The sequence below is a fragment of the Nomascus leucogenys genome, chromosome 10 (genome assembly GCF_006542625.1).
Source record: "Nomascus leucogenys isolate Asia chromosome 10, Asia_NLE_v1, whole genome shotgun sequence".
In the NCBI taxonomy this organism is placed as follows: Eukaryota; Metazoa; Chordata; class Mammalia; order Primates; family Hylobatidae; genus Nomascus; species Nomascus leucogenys.
This window is the reverse complement of record NC_044390.1, coordinates 88,798,465-88,811,275: the sequence shown is the minus strand read 5'-3', so window position 1 is coordinate 88,811,275 and position 12,811 is coordinate 88,798,465.

Sequence of the window (12,811 nt, the reverse complement as noted above, 5' to 3'; positions counted from 1 at the left end):
ATTATATATATATTATATATAAATATGTATATATTATATATAATATGTATATATAATATGTATATATTATATATAATATGTATATATAATATGTATATATTATATATAATATGTATATATAATATGTATATATTATATATAATATGTATATATTATATAATATGTATATATAATATATATGTATATATAATATATATAATATGTATATATAATATATAATATGTATATATAATATATATAATATGTATATATAATATATATATATATATTTTTTTTTGAGACAGGGTTTTGCTCTTGTCGCCCAGGCTGGAGTGCAATGGCACGATCTTGGCTCACTGCAACCTCCACCTCCCGGTTCAAGCGATTCTCCTGCCTCAGACTGCTGCGTAGCTGGGATTACAGGCGCCCGCCACCACACCTGGCTAATTTTTGTATTTTTCGTAGAGACGGGGTTTTGCCATGTTGGCCAGGCTAGCCTCGAACTCCTGACCTCAGGTGATCCGCCCGCCTCGGCCTCACAAAGTGCTGCGATTACAGGCATGAGCCTCCACGCCCGGCCCGAATATTGTATTTTAGTGGCGTGTGGAGAGGGGCAGGAAATAAGTAAGGTCACACCTTTCTGACTTAGGTCACATTTAAGCTGAGACCAGAGCCCGCCATGCAAACAGACAAGATCTAGCTTTCCAGGGCGGCGAGGGAACTGCTCATGCCAAGACCCTGAAGCAGGGATATTTGACTGTTGGAGCATTGGAAGGCCAATTTTGGGGAGCAGAGGTGAGGTGGCGGTGTATGCAGGACTGTGCTAGGGAATGTCTCCTAGGAGGTAAACTTCGGGGCAGGGACCTTTACTATCAACTTCACAGCTCTACCCTCGGCATCTAGAATATTCCTCGGCATACAATCGGTCCTCAATAATTTTTTGTTGAATGAGTAACTATGGGAGAGACAGGAATGAGTGACAAGCATGTGACATTGCAGGTTGGCGAGGTGAAACGTAGCACTTGTCACCACTAGAGGGCGCGCCCCCACCCAACCGTTGTCGGATGGAAACCTCTGCCCCCAAGAAGTCTCCGGTTCTGGCAGAGCCCTTTCTTGGCTTTTTAAAAATAAAGATGGGGGCCGGGCGCGGTGGCTTACGCCTATAATCCCAACACTTTGGGAGGCCGAGGCGGGCAGATCACAAGGTCAGGAGTTCCAGACCAGCCTAGCCAACATGGTGAAACCCCGTCTCTACTAAAAAAATTAGATGTGATGGTGTATGCCTATAATCCCAGCTACTAGGGAGGCTGAGGCAGGAGAATCGCTTGAATTCGGGAGGCAGAGGTTGCAGTGAGCCGAAATCGCGCCACTGCACTCCAGCCTGAGCGACAGAGCGAGAGTCCGTCTCAAAAAAAAAAAATTTGGGGATTTGGAATTTGAAATCTCACCCTACTGGCCTTGTTTCCCTGGTGGCCTTTGTACTTTTTTTTTTTGAGATGGAGTCTCACTCTGGCACCAGGCTGGAGTGCAGTGGCACGATCTCGGCTCACTGCAACCTCCACCTCCTGGGTTCAAGCAATTCTGCTTCAGCCTGCCGAGTAGCTGGGACTACAGTCGCGTGCCACCACGCCCAGTTTTTTTTTTTGTATTTTTAGTATAGACAGGGTTTTGTATTTTTTGTATTTTTAGTAGAGACGGGGTTTCACCATATGGACCAGGATGGTCTCAATCTCTTGACCTCGTGATCCACCCGCCTCAGCCTCCCAAAGTGCTGGGATTACAGGCGTGAGCCACAGCGCCTGGCCCGCCTTTGTACTTCTTACCCCTTTCATTCAACATTTGTGTCTCAGCTCAAATAGCACCTCCTGAGAGACCTTCCCTCTATTGAAGTAGCCCCAGTGTCACAATCTGTCACCTCATCCTGATTTATTCCCTTTATAGCTGTGATCACTACAGCATCTGAAATCATCTAGCTTATTTAGTTGACCTGTTCATCTGTTTAAGCATTAAAAAAAAAAAAAAAACTGTGGCCGGGCGCGGTGGCTCACACCTGTTATCCCAACACTTTGGGAGGCCCAAGCAGGTGGATCACCTGAGGTCAGGAGTTCGAGACCAGCCTGGCTAACATGGTGAAACCCCCATCTCTACCAAAAATACGAAAAAAAATTAGCCAGGTATGATGGGGCATGCCTATAATCCCAGCAACTGGGGAAGCTGAGGTAGGATAATTGCTTGAACGCAGGAGGCGGAGGTTGCAGTGAGCTGAGATCACGCTGCTGCACTCCAGCCTGGGTGACAGAAGGAGACTCCGTCTGCAATAAAAAAAAATAGTGACAGCATCTCCCCATGTTGAGCATGCTGGTCTCAAACTCCTGGGCTCAAGGGATCCTCCCATCTGGGCCTCCCAAAGTTCTGGAATTACAGGCATGAGCCACTGTGTCCAGCCTATTCAAACATTTTATTTTATTATTATTTTAGGACAGAGTCTCTCTCTGTCCCCCAGGCTGGAGTGCAGTGGCTCGATCTCGGCTCACTGCAACCTCCGCCTCCTGGGTTCAATCGATTCTTCTGGCTCAGCCTCCTAAATAACTGGGATTACAGGTGCCCATCACCACACTCAGCTATTTTTTTTTATTTTTAGTAGAGTCAGGGTTTCACCATGTTGGCCAGGCTGGTCTCAAACTCCTGACCTCAAGTGATCCACCCATCTCAGCCTCCCAAAGTGTTGGGATTACAGGTGTAAGCCATTGTGCCCAGCCTATTTAAATATTTTATTTTATATTTATTTATTTATTTATTTATTTATTTTGAGACGGCCGAGTCTCACTCTGTCACCCAGGCTGGAGTGCAGTGGCGGGATCTTGGCTCACTGCAAGCTCTGCCTCCCGGGTTCATACCATTCTCCTGCCAAAGCCTCCCGAGTAGCTGGGACTACAGGCACCCGCCGCCACACCTGGCTAATTTTTTGTATTTTTAGTAGAGACGGGGTTTCACTGTGTTAGCCAGGATGGTCTCAATCTCCTGACCTCGTGATCCACCTGCCTTGGCCTCCCAAAGTGCTGGAATTACAGGTGTGAGCCACCGTGCCCGGCCTATTTTTATTATTATTATTTTTATTATTATTTTTTTTTTTATTTTTTTGAGACGGAGTCTCGCTCTGTCGCCCAGGCTGGAGTGCAGTGGTGCAATCTCGGCTCACTGCAAGCTCCGCCTCCCGGGTTCACGCCATTCTCCTGCCTCAGCCTGTTCGAGTAGCTGGGACTACAGGCGCCCGCCACCACACCCGGCTTATTTTTTTTTTGTATTTTTAGTAGAGACGGGGTTTCACCGTGGTCTCGATCTCCTGACCTCGTGATCTGCCCGCCTCGGCCTCCCAAAGTGCTGGGATTACAAGCGTGAGCCACCGCGCCCGGCTTATTTTTATTATTTTTAAGACGGAGTCTCTGGGCCGGGCGCGGTGGCTCAAGCCTGTAATCCCAGCACTTTGGGAGGCCGAGGCGGGCGGATCACAAGGTCAGGATATCACCGTGGCTAACACGGTGAAACCCTGTCTCTACTAAAAAAATACAAAAAAAATTAGCTGGGCGGGGTGGCAGGCGCCTGTAGTCCCAGCCACTCGGGAGGCTGAGGCAGGAGAATGGCGTGAACCCGGGAGGCAGAGCTTGCAGTGAGCCGAGATCGTGCCACTGCATTCCAGCCTGGGCGACAGAGCAAGACTCCATCTCAAAAAGAAAAACAAAAAACCAACAAAAAAAGACGGAGTCTTGCTGTGTCCCCCAGGCTAGAGTGCAGCGTCTCAATCTCAGCTCACTGCAACCTCCACCTCCTAGGTTCATGCGATTCTTCTGCCTCGGCCTCCTGAGTAACTAGGATTGCAGGTGCCCGCCAGCACACCCAGCTAATTTTTTATATTTTTAGTAGAGACAGGGTTTCACCATGTTGGCCAGGCTAGTCTCGAACTCCTGAACTCAGATGATCTGCCTGCCTCAGCCTCCCAGAGTGCTGGGATTTCAGATGTGAGCCACTGCACCCGGCCTTATTTATTTATTATTTATTTATTGAGACAGGGTCTCAATAGTCACCCAGGCTGGAGTGCAGTAGCGCATCTCTACTTAAAAAAAAAAAAAAAAGGCTGGGCGCAGTGGCTCATGCCTGTAATTCCAGCACTTTAAGAGGCTGAAATGAGCGGATCCCAAGTCCAGGAGATACACACTGAAACTGTCTCTACTAAAAATACAAAAAAATTAGCCAGGCGTGGTGGCGGGCATGAACCTGGGAGGCAGAGCTTGCAGTGAGCCGAGATGGTGCCAATGCACTCCAGCCTGAGCGACGGAGCCAGACTCTGTCTCAAAAAAAAACAAAAACAAAAAAAAAAACAAAAAAAAACCACTAGCTATGCCGGGCGCGGTGGCTCACGCTTGTAATCCCAGCACTTTGGGAGGCCGAGGCGGGTGGATCACGAGGTCGGGAGATCGAGACCACGGTGAAACCCCGTCTCTACTAAAAATAAAAAAAAAATTAGCTGGGCGTAGTGGCGGGCGCCTGTAGTCCCAGCTACTCCGAGAGGCTGAGGCAGGAGAATGGCGTGACTCCGGGAGGCGGAGCTTGCAGTGAGCCGAGATCGCGCCACTGCACTCCAGCCTGGGTGCCTGGGTGACACAGCGAGACTCCGTCTCAAAAAAAAGAAAAACAAAAAAAAACTAGCTGGGCATGGTGATGCGTGCCTGAAATCCCAGCTACTAGGGAGGCTGAGGCAGGAGAATCACTTGAACCTGGGAGGCGAAGGTTGAGTGAGCCGAGATCTTGCCAGTGCACTCCAGCCTGGGGGTCAGAGTGAGACTCTGTCTCCAAATAAATTAATAAATAAATAAGGCTGGGCGCAGTTGCTCACTCCTGTAATCCCAGCATTTTGGGAGGCTGAAGCGGGCAGATCACCTGAGAGGACAGGAGTTCAAGACCAGCCTGACCAACATGGAGAAACCTCCTCTCTACTAAAAATAAAAAATTAGCTGGGTATGGTGGTGCATGCCTGTAATCCCAGCTACTTGGGAGGCTAAGGCAGGAGAATCGCTTGAACCCGGGAGGTGGAGGTTGCGATGAGATGAGATTATGCCATTGCACTCCAGCCTGGGCAATAAGAGCAATACTCTGTTTCAATAAATAAATAAATAAGCCAGGTGTGGTGGCGTGAGCCTGTACTCCCAGCTTCTCGGAATGGAGGTTGCAGTGATTGCACCACTGTCCTCCAACATAGGCAATAAAGCAAGATCCTGTCTCAAGGAAGAAACAACTAAATAAATAAATGAATCCTGGGCCGGGTGTGGTGGCTCACGCTTATAATTCCAACACTTTGGGAGGCCGAGGCGATGGATCACTTAAGGTCAGGAGTTTGAGAACAGCCTGGCCAACACGGTAAAACTCCGTCTCCATTAAAAATACAAAAATTAGGCCAGGCGCGGTGGCTCACGCTTGTAATCCCAGCACTTTGGGAGGCCGAGGCGGGCGGATCACGAGGTCAGGAGATCGAGACCACGGTGAAACCCCGTCTCTACTAAAAATACAAAAAAATTAGCCGGACGTGGTGGCGGACGCCTGTAGTCCCAGCTACTCGGAGAGGCTGAGGCAGGAGAATGGCATGAACCCAGGAGGCGGAGCTTGCAGTGAGCTGAGATTGCATCACTGCACTCCAGCCTGGGCAACAGAGAGAGACTCCGTCTCAAAAAAAAAAAAAAAAAAAATACAAAAATTAGTCTGGGCACAGTGGCTCACACCTGTAATTCCAGCACTTTGGGAGGCTGAGGCAGGTGGATCACCTGAGTTCAGGAGTTCAAGGCCAGCCTGGTCAACATGGTAAAAACCCGTCTCTTCTAAAAATACCAAAATTAGCCGGGCTTGGTGGTGCGTGCCTATAATCCCAGCTACTTGGGAGGCTGAGGCAGGAGAAGTGCTTGAACCCGGCAGGCAGAGGTTGGAGTGAGCAGAGATCACGCCACTGCACTGTAGCCTGGGTGACAGAGTAAGACCTTGTGTCAAAATAAGAAAAAATTAGCTGGGCATGGTGGCTCACACCTGTAATCCCAGCACTTTGGGAGGCGAGGTCAGGAGTTTGAGACCAGTCTGGCCAACATGGTGAAACCCCGTCTCTTCTAAAAATACAAAAATTAGTCAGGCGTGGGGGCACACACCTGTAGTCCCAGCTACTTGGGAGGCTGAGGCAGGAAAAGCGCTTGAACCCGGGAGGCAGAGGTTGCAATGAGTTGAGATCACACCACTGCACTCCAGCCTGGTCGACAGAGCTAGACTCCATCTCAAAAAAGAAAAAATTAGTTGGGTGTGGTGGCCGGGCCTGTAATCCCAGCTACTCCGGAGGCTGAGGCAGGAGAATTGCTTGAACCCGGGAGGCGAAAGTTGCAGTGAGCCGAGATCCTGCCACTGAACTCCAGCCTGGGCGACAGAGGGAGACTCAGTCTCAAAAAATCAATCAATCAATCAATCAATCAATCAGTCAATCACGTCGCTATCACCCCAGGGCCTCCCACTGGCTACTGCCAATGGAAATAGTTTCAATGAACAAAATAATGCAATATCTTTGGTTCCCAGAAACCCCCAGTTCAGGACTAGGAACACACAACATTTAGCAGCTAAGAGAGCCTGAGGTCTGGAGTGGGAAGAGGCCAGAAGCTGGGAGGAGAGATTTGCTGATTTTAGAGGAACAAAAGGATCTGGGAGTGGTGACTCAGAGGGGGCTTTGGGGTGGGGAGGGTTTCCTTTCACCAGCTCCTATGTCATGCACCTCACCCCTCTCCTAATATTCTGTGTGGTTTGAATTTCCCCATCTGCACAGATCAGAAGTAATAAAAACTTGGGTGGGGTGTCTGGGCCGTCCCTGCCTCCTGCCCCAGGATCCTAGAGGGGTCCATGGTACTAACTTTTCCCCGCGGTTTTTTTTTTGGTGGTGGGGAGACAGGGGTCTCATTGTGTGACCCAGGCTGCATTCGGACTCCTGGGCTCAACAGGCATGTACCACCAAGCCTGGCTAGAACAATGTTTTCATACCCCTGGCGATGGGAAGCTCACTCCTTCTAGAAGCTGAGCATGTCTGATTGGTTGTCTGATACTTCAAAAGTTGTCCTTGTATGGAGCTGGGGGCAGCTTCCCTGTCAGTCCTTCCTTGTGTCCTGACTCAGAATGCATGAAATCCCTCTGCCAGCCAGCCCTGGTGCCAGCTCCACAAGACATCTGGGAGGCAGCTTTTGTGAGTGATCTTGAAGGTTTTGATGGTCAAAGAATTGGGGTGAAGGAGGCTGGAAACCAAGTGAGACACTGTCAGAGGGCTGGTTACAAAATGCAGAATGGGGTCGGGTTGGTGAGCCCTGGTGTTGGTCTCAAAATGGTTCTCAGAGTCTGGAGCTTAGACTATGCCAGACGAGCGTGAACTCTGTCTCCTTGCTCCCCAGTTTCTGGGCTTATAGTGCTCATTCTTCATCCCTCCACTCCTACCCCCTCACTGGTCAGAAGTCTTTGTTGGGTCTGTGTTTGTGCCCATGCCTTTAAAAGTGAGAACTTTTTCTGGCCTGGATAAAAAAATCTTTGCTGACGACGTGGTGACTCACACCTGTAATACCCAGCATTTTAGGAGGCCGAGGTGGACGGATCACCTGAGGTCAGGAGTTCGAGACCAGCCTGGCCAACATGGTGAAACTGCATCTCTACTAAAAATACAAAAATTACCCGGGCGTGGTGGTACATGCCTGTAATCCCAGCTATTCAAGAGGCTGAGGCACAAGAATCACTTGAACCCGAGAGGCGGAGGTTGCAGTGAGCCGAGATCACACCATTACACTCCAGCCTGGGCCATAGAGTAAGACTCTATCTAAAAAAAAAAAAAGAAAAGAAATCTTTGCCAACCACAAGGTCACGAAGATATTCACCTGTGTTTTCTTTTAAAAGTTTTAGGCCAGGCATGGTGGCTCATACCTATAATCTCAGCACCTGGGGAGGCCAAGTCGAGAGGATCACTTGAGGCCAGGAGGTTTGAGACCAGCCTGGGCAACATAGTGGGACCCTGTCTCTACCCTCCACCTACCCCGCCAAAAAAAAAGTGTTTTTGCTTGTATGTTTAGGTCTGTGATCCGTGTCATACTGATTTTTTTCTATTTTTATTTTTTTCTTAGAGACAAGGTCTTGCTCTGTTGCCCAGGCTGGAGTGCAGTGGGTCTTCATAGGTGTGATCATTGCACACTACAGCCTCAAATTCATGGACTCAAGTGATTCTCACTCCTGCCTCAGCTTCTCAAGTAGCTGAGTCTATAGCCCATCAATCAAATACAGATTTTTGAGTGAAGCAAGCTTTCCCCACTGAAATGCATGGACATTTTTGTCAAAAATCATGTGACTACTATACATGAGAGTCTGTTTCTGAACTCTCTATTCTAGTCTGTGGATCTATTTGTCTACTCTCATGGCAATAGATACTGTGTTGATTACTCTAGGTTTAAAATAAATTTTGGGGGCAGGGCGTGGTGGCTCACACCTGTAATCCCAATCCCTTTGCGGGGGCCAAGGTGGGCAGATCTCTTGAGGTTAGGAGTTTGAGACCAGTCTGGCCAACATGGTGAAACCTCATCTCTACTAAAAATACAAAAATTAGCTGGGCATGGTGGCCCACGCCTGTAGTCCCAGCTATTTGGGAGGCTAAGGCAGGAGAACCCTTGAACCCGGGAGATGGAGGTAGCAGTGAGCCAGGGTCATGCCACTGCACTCCATACTGGGCGACAGAGTAAGACTCCCTCTCAAAAGTAAATAAATTGGCCAGGCGCAGTGGCTCATGCCAGTAATCCCAGCACTTTGGGAGGCCGAGGCGGGCCGATCACAAGGTCAGGAGATCGAGACCATCCTGGCTAACACAGTGAAACCTCGTCTCTACTAAAAATACAAAAAATTAGCCAGGCGTGGTGGCAGGCACCTGTAGTCCCAGCTACTCGGGAGGCTGAGGCAGGAGAATGGCATGAACCCGGGAGGCAGAGCTTGTAGTGAGCTGAGATGGCGCCACTGCACTCTAGCCTGGGTGACAGAGTGAGACTCCATTTCAAAAAAAAAAAAAAGTAAATTAATAAATAAAAAAATAAAAATAAAATAAGTCTTGGGGAAAAAAACCCATGAATTCCTCAAAATTAAAAAAAAAAGTCTCAGCCGGGCATGGTGGTTCACGCCTGTAATCCCAGCACTTTGGGAGGCTGAGGCGGGCGGATCACGAGGTCAGGAGATTGAGACCATCCTGGCTAACACGGTGAAACCCCCGTCTCTACTAAAAAAAATACAAAAAATTAGCCGGGCATGGTGGCGGGTGCCTGTAGTCCCAGCTACTCTGGAGGCTGAGGCAGGAGGATGGCGTGAACCTGGAAGGCGGAGCTTGCAGTGAGCCGAGATCACTCCACTGCACTCCAGCCTGGGTGACAGAGCGAGACTCCGTCTCAAAAAAGAAACAAAAAAAAGAAGAATGTGGCCAGGCACGGTGGCTCACATCTGTAATCCCAGCACTTTGGGAGGCCGAGGAGGGTGGATCACGAGGTCAGGAGTTGGAGACCAGCCTGGCCAACATGGTGAAACCCAACCTCTACTAAAAATACAAAAATTAGCTGGGTGTGATGGCAAGCGCCTGTTGTAATCCCAGCTACTTGGGAGGCTGAGGCAGGAGAATCTCTTGACACTGGAAGGCGGCGGAGGTTGCAGTCAGCTGAGATTGCATCATTGCACTCCAGCCTGGGCAAAAGAGTGAAACTCTCTCAAAAAAAAAAACAAAAAAACAAGAAGAATGTGACCTCATTTGGAAATACAGCCTATACAGAGGTAATCAAGTTAAAATAAGGTCATAGGGTGGGCACTTTCTTGGTTTGCATCTGTGTCCCCACCCAAATCTCATGTTCAATTGTAATCCCCAGTATTGGAGATGGAGCCTGGTGAGAGGTGATTGGATCACAGGGCCAGTTTCTCATGAATGGTTTAGCACCATCCTCTTGGTGCTATGATAGTGAGTGAGATCTGGTTGTTTAAAAGTGTATAGCGGTTTTTTTTGTTGTTGTTGTTGTTTCTCTAATTTAATAAACCTGCTTTCACTAAAAAAAAAAAAAAAAAAAAAAAAAAAGGGTATAGCACCTCCCCGCCCCTCCCCGCCCCTCTCTTCCTCCTGCTCCGGCCCTGTGAAGGGCTGGTTCCTGCTTTGCCTTCCGCCATGATTGGAAGCTTCCTGAGGCCTCCCCAGAAGCAGATGCTGCAATGTTTCCTGCACAACCTTCCAAACCAAGAGCCAATTAATCCTCTTTTCTTTCTTTTTTTTTTTTTTTGATGGAGTCTCGCTCTGTCGCCCTGGCTGGAGTGCAGTGGCCTGATCTCAGCTCACTGCAAGCTCTGCCTCCCAGGTTCACGCCATTCTCCTGCTTCAGCCTCCAGAGTAGCTGGGACTACAGGCGACCGCCACCACGCCCAGCTGATTTTTTTTGTATTAATCCTCTTTTCTTTATAAATTACTCAGTCTTAGGTATTTCTCTTTCTTTTTTTTCTTTTTTTCTGAGACAGAGTCTCACTCTGTTGCCCAGGCTGGAGTGCAGTGGCGCGATCTCGGCTCACTGCAACTTCTGCCTCCGGGTTCAAGCAATTCTCTGCCTCAGCCTCCCGGGGAGCTGGGATTACAGGTCCCTGCCACCACGCCCAGCTAATTTTTGTATTTTTAGTAGAGATGCGGATTCACCATCTTGGACGGGCAGGTTGAACTGCTGACCTCATGATCCACCTGCCTCAGCCTCCCAAACTGCTGGGATTACAGGCATGAGCCACTGTGCCTGGCTATTTCTTTTTTATTTTATTTTATTTTATTTTATTTTATTTTATTTTATTTTTGAGACGGAGTCTCGTTCTGTCTTCCAGGCTGGAATGCAGTGGCTCAATCTTGGCTCATCGCAACCTCTGCCTCCCTAGTTCAAGCAATTCTCCTGCCTCAGCCTCCCGAGTAGCTGGGATTACAGGCGTGCATCACCACGCCCGGCTAATTTTTGTATTTTTAGTAGAGAGGGGGTTTCGCCATGTTGGCCAGGCTGGTCTCAAACGCCTGGCCTCAAATGATCTGTCTGCCTCAGCCTCCCAAAATGCTGGGATTACAGGCGTGAACCATGGTGCCCAGCCTCAGGTATTTCTTTTAATTTTTTTTTTTTTTTTTTTTTTTTTTTTTTTTTTCTGAGATGGAATTTTGTGCTTGTTGCCCAGGCTGGAGTGCAGTGGTGCGATCTTGGCTCACTGCAACCTCCACCTCCCGGGTTCAAGCGATTCTCCTGCCTCAGCCTCCCGAGTAGCTGGGATTATAGGCGCCTGCAACAACGTCTGACTAATGTTTTGTAGTTTTAGTAGAGACAGAGTTTCCCCATTTTGGCCAGACTGGTCCCGAACTCCTGACCTGAGGTGATCCACTCACCTTGGCCTCCCAAAGTGCTGGAATTACAGGTGTGAGTCACCATGCCCAGCTTGGTATTTCTTTATAGCAATGAGACAACAGACTTATACAGCCCTCTTCCAATATTACTGATATCCTTATAAAAAGGGGAAATTGTGAAATTTGCAAGGAGCAGTGGCTCTTGTCTGGGGTTCCCGCTACTAGTGAGGCTGAGGCAGGAGCACTACTTGATCCCATGAGGTCAAAGCTGCACTGAGCTATGAGCGTGACACTGCACTCCAGCCTTGGCAACATGTGAGACCCTGTCTCAAAAAAGACAAAAACACCAAGGCACTGTGGCTCACGCCTGTAATCCCAGCATTTTGGGAGGCCGAGGCGGGCGGATCACCGAGGTCAGGAGTTCGGGACCAACATGGAGAAACCCCATCTCTACTAAAAATACAAAATTAGCCGGGCGTGGTGGCATGTGCCTGTAATCCCAGTTACTTGGGAGGCTAAGGCAGGAGAATGGCTTGAACCCGGGAGGAGGAGGTTGTAGCGAGCCGAGATCACACCACTGCACGCCAGCCTGGGCAACAAGAGCGAAACTCTGTCTGAAAAAAAAAAAAAAGACAAAAACGAAGGAGGAAATTTAGACGCAGACAGACGTGCACGGAGGGAAGACCATGTGAAGGGACACAAGGAGAAGACGGCCGTCTACAAGCCAGGTAGCTTGAGCAGCAGGGCCTGGGGCACGTCCTTCCCCGGTTCCTTCCGAGGGACCATGGCCTTGCTGACATCTTGATTTTGGACTTCTGGCCTCCAGAACTGTGAGACAGTAAGTTTCTGTCCTAAGCCACCCAGTTTGTGGGACTTAAAAAATTTTTTGGGGGGGGCCGGGCGTGGTGGCTCACGCCTGTAATCCCAGCACTTTGGGAGGCCGAGGTGGGCGGATCACCTGAGGTCAGGAGACCAGCCTGGGCAACATGGCGAAACCCTGTCTCTGCTAAAAAATACAAAAGTTAGCTGGGCATGGTGGTGTACGCCTGTAGTCCCAGCTACTCAGGAGGCTGAGGTGGGAGAATCGTTTGAACCCAGGAGGCTTCAGTGAGCTGAGATCAGGCCATTGTACTCCAGCCTGGGTGACAGAGCAAGACTCCGTTTCAAAAAAAAAAAAACAAAAAAAACAGGCCAGGAGTGGTGGCTCACACCTGTAATCCCAGCACTTTGGGAGGCTGAGGCGGGCGGATCACAAGGTCAGGAGATCGAGACCATCCTGGCTAACACAGTGAAACCCCATCTCGACTAAAAATATAAAAAACTAGCCGGGTGTGGTGGCGGGTGCCTGTAGTCCCAGCTACTAGGGAGGCTGAGGCAGGAGAATGGCATCAACCAGGGAGGCAGAGCTTG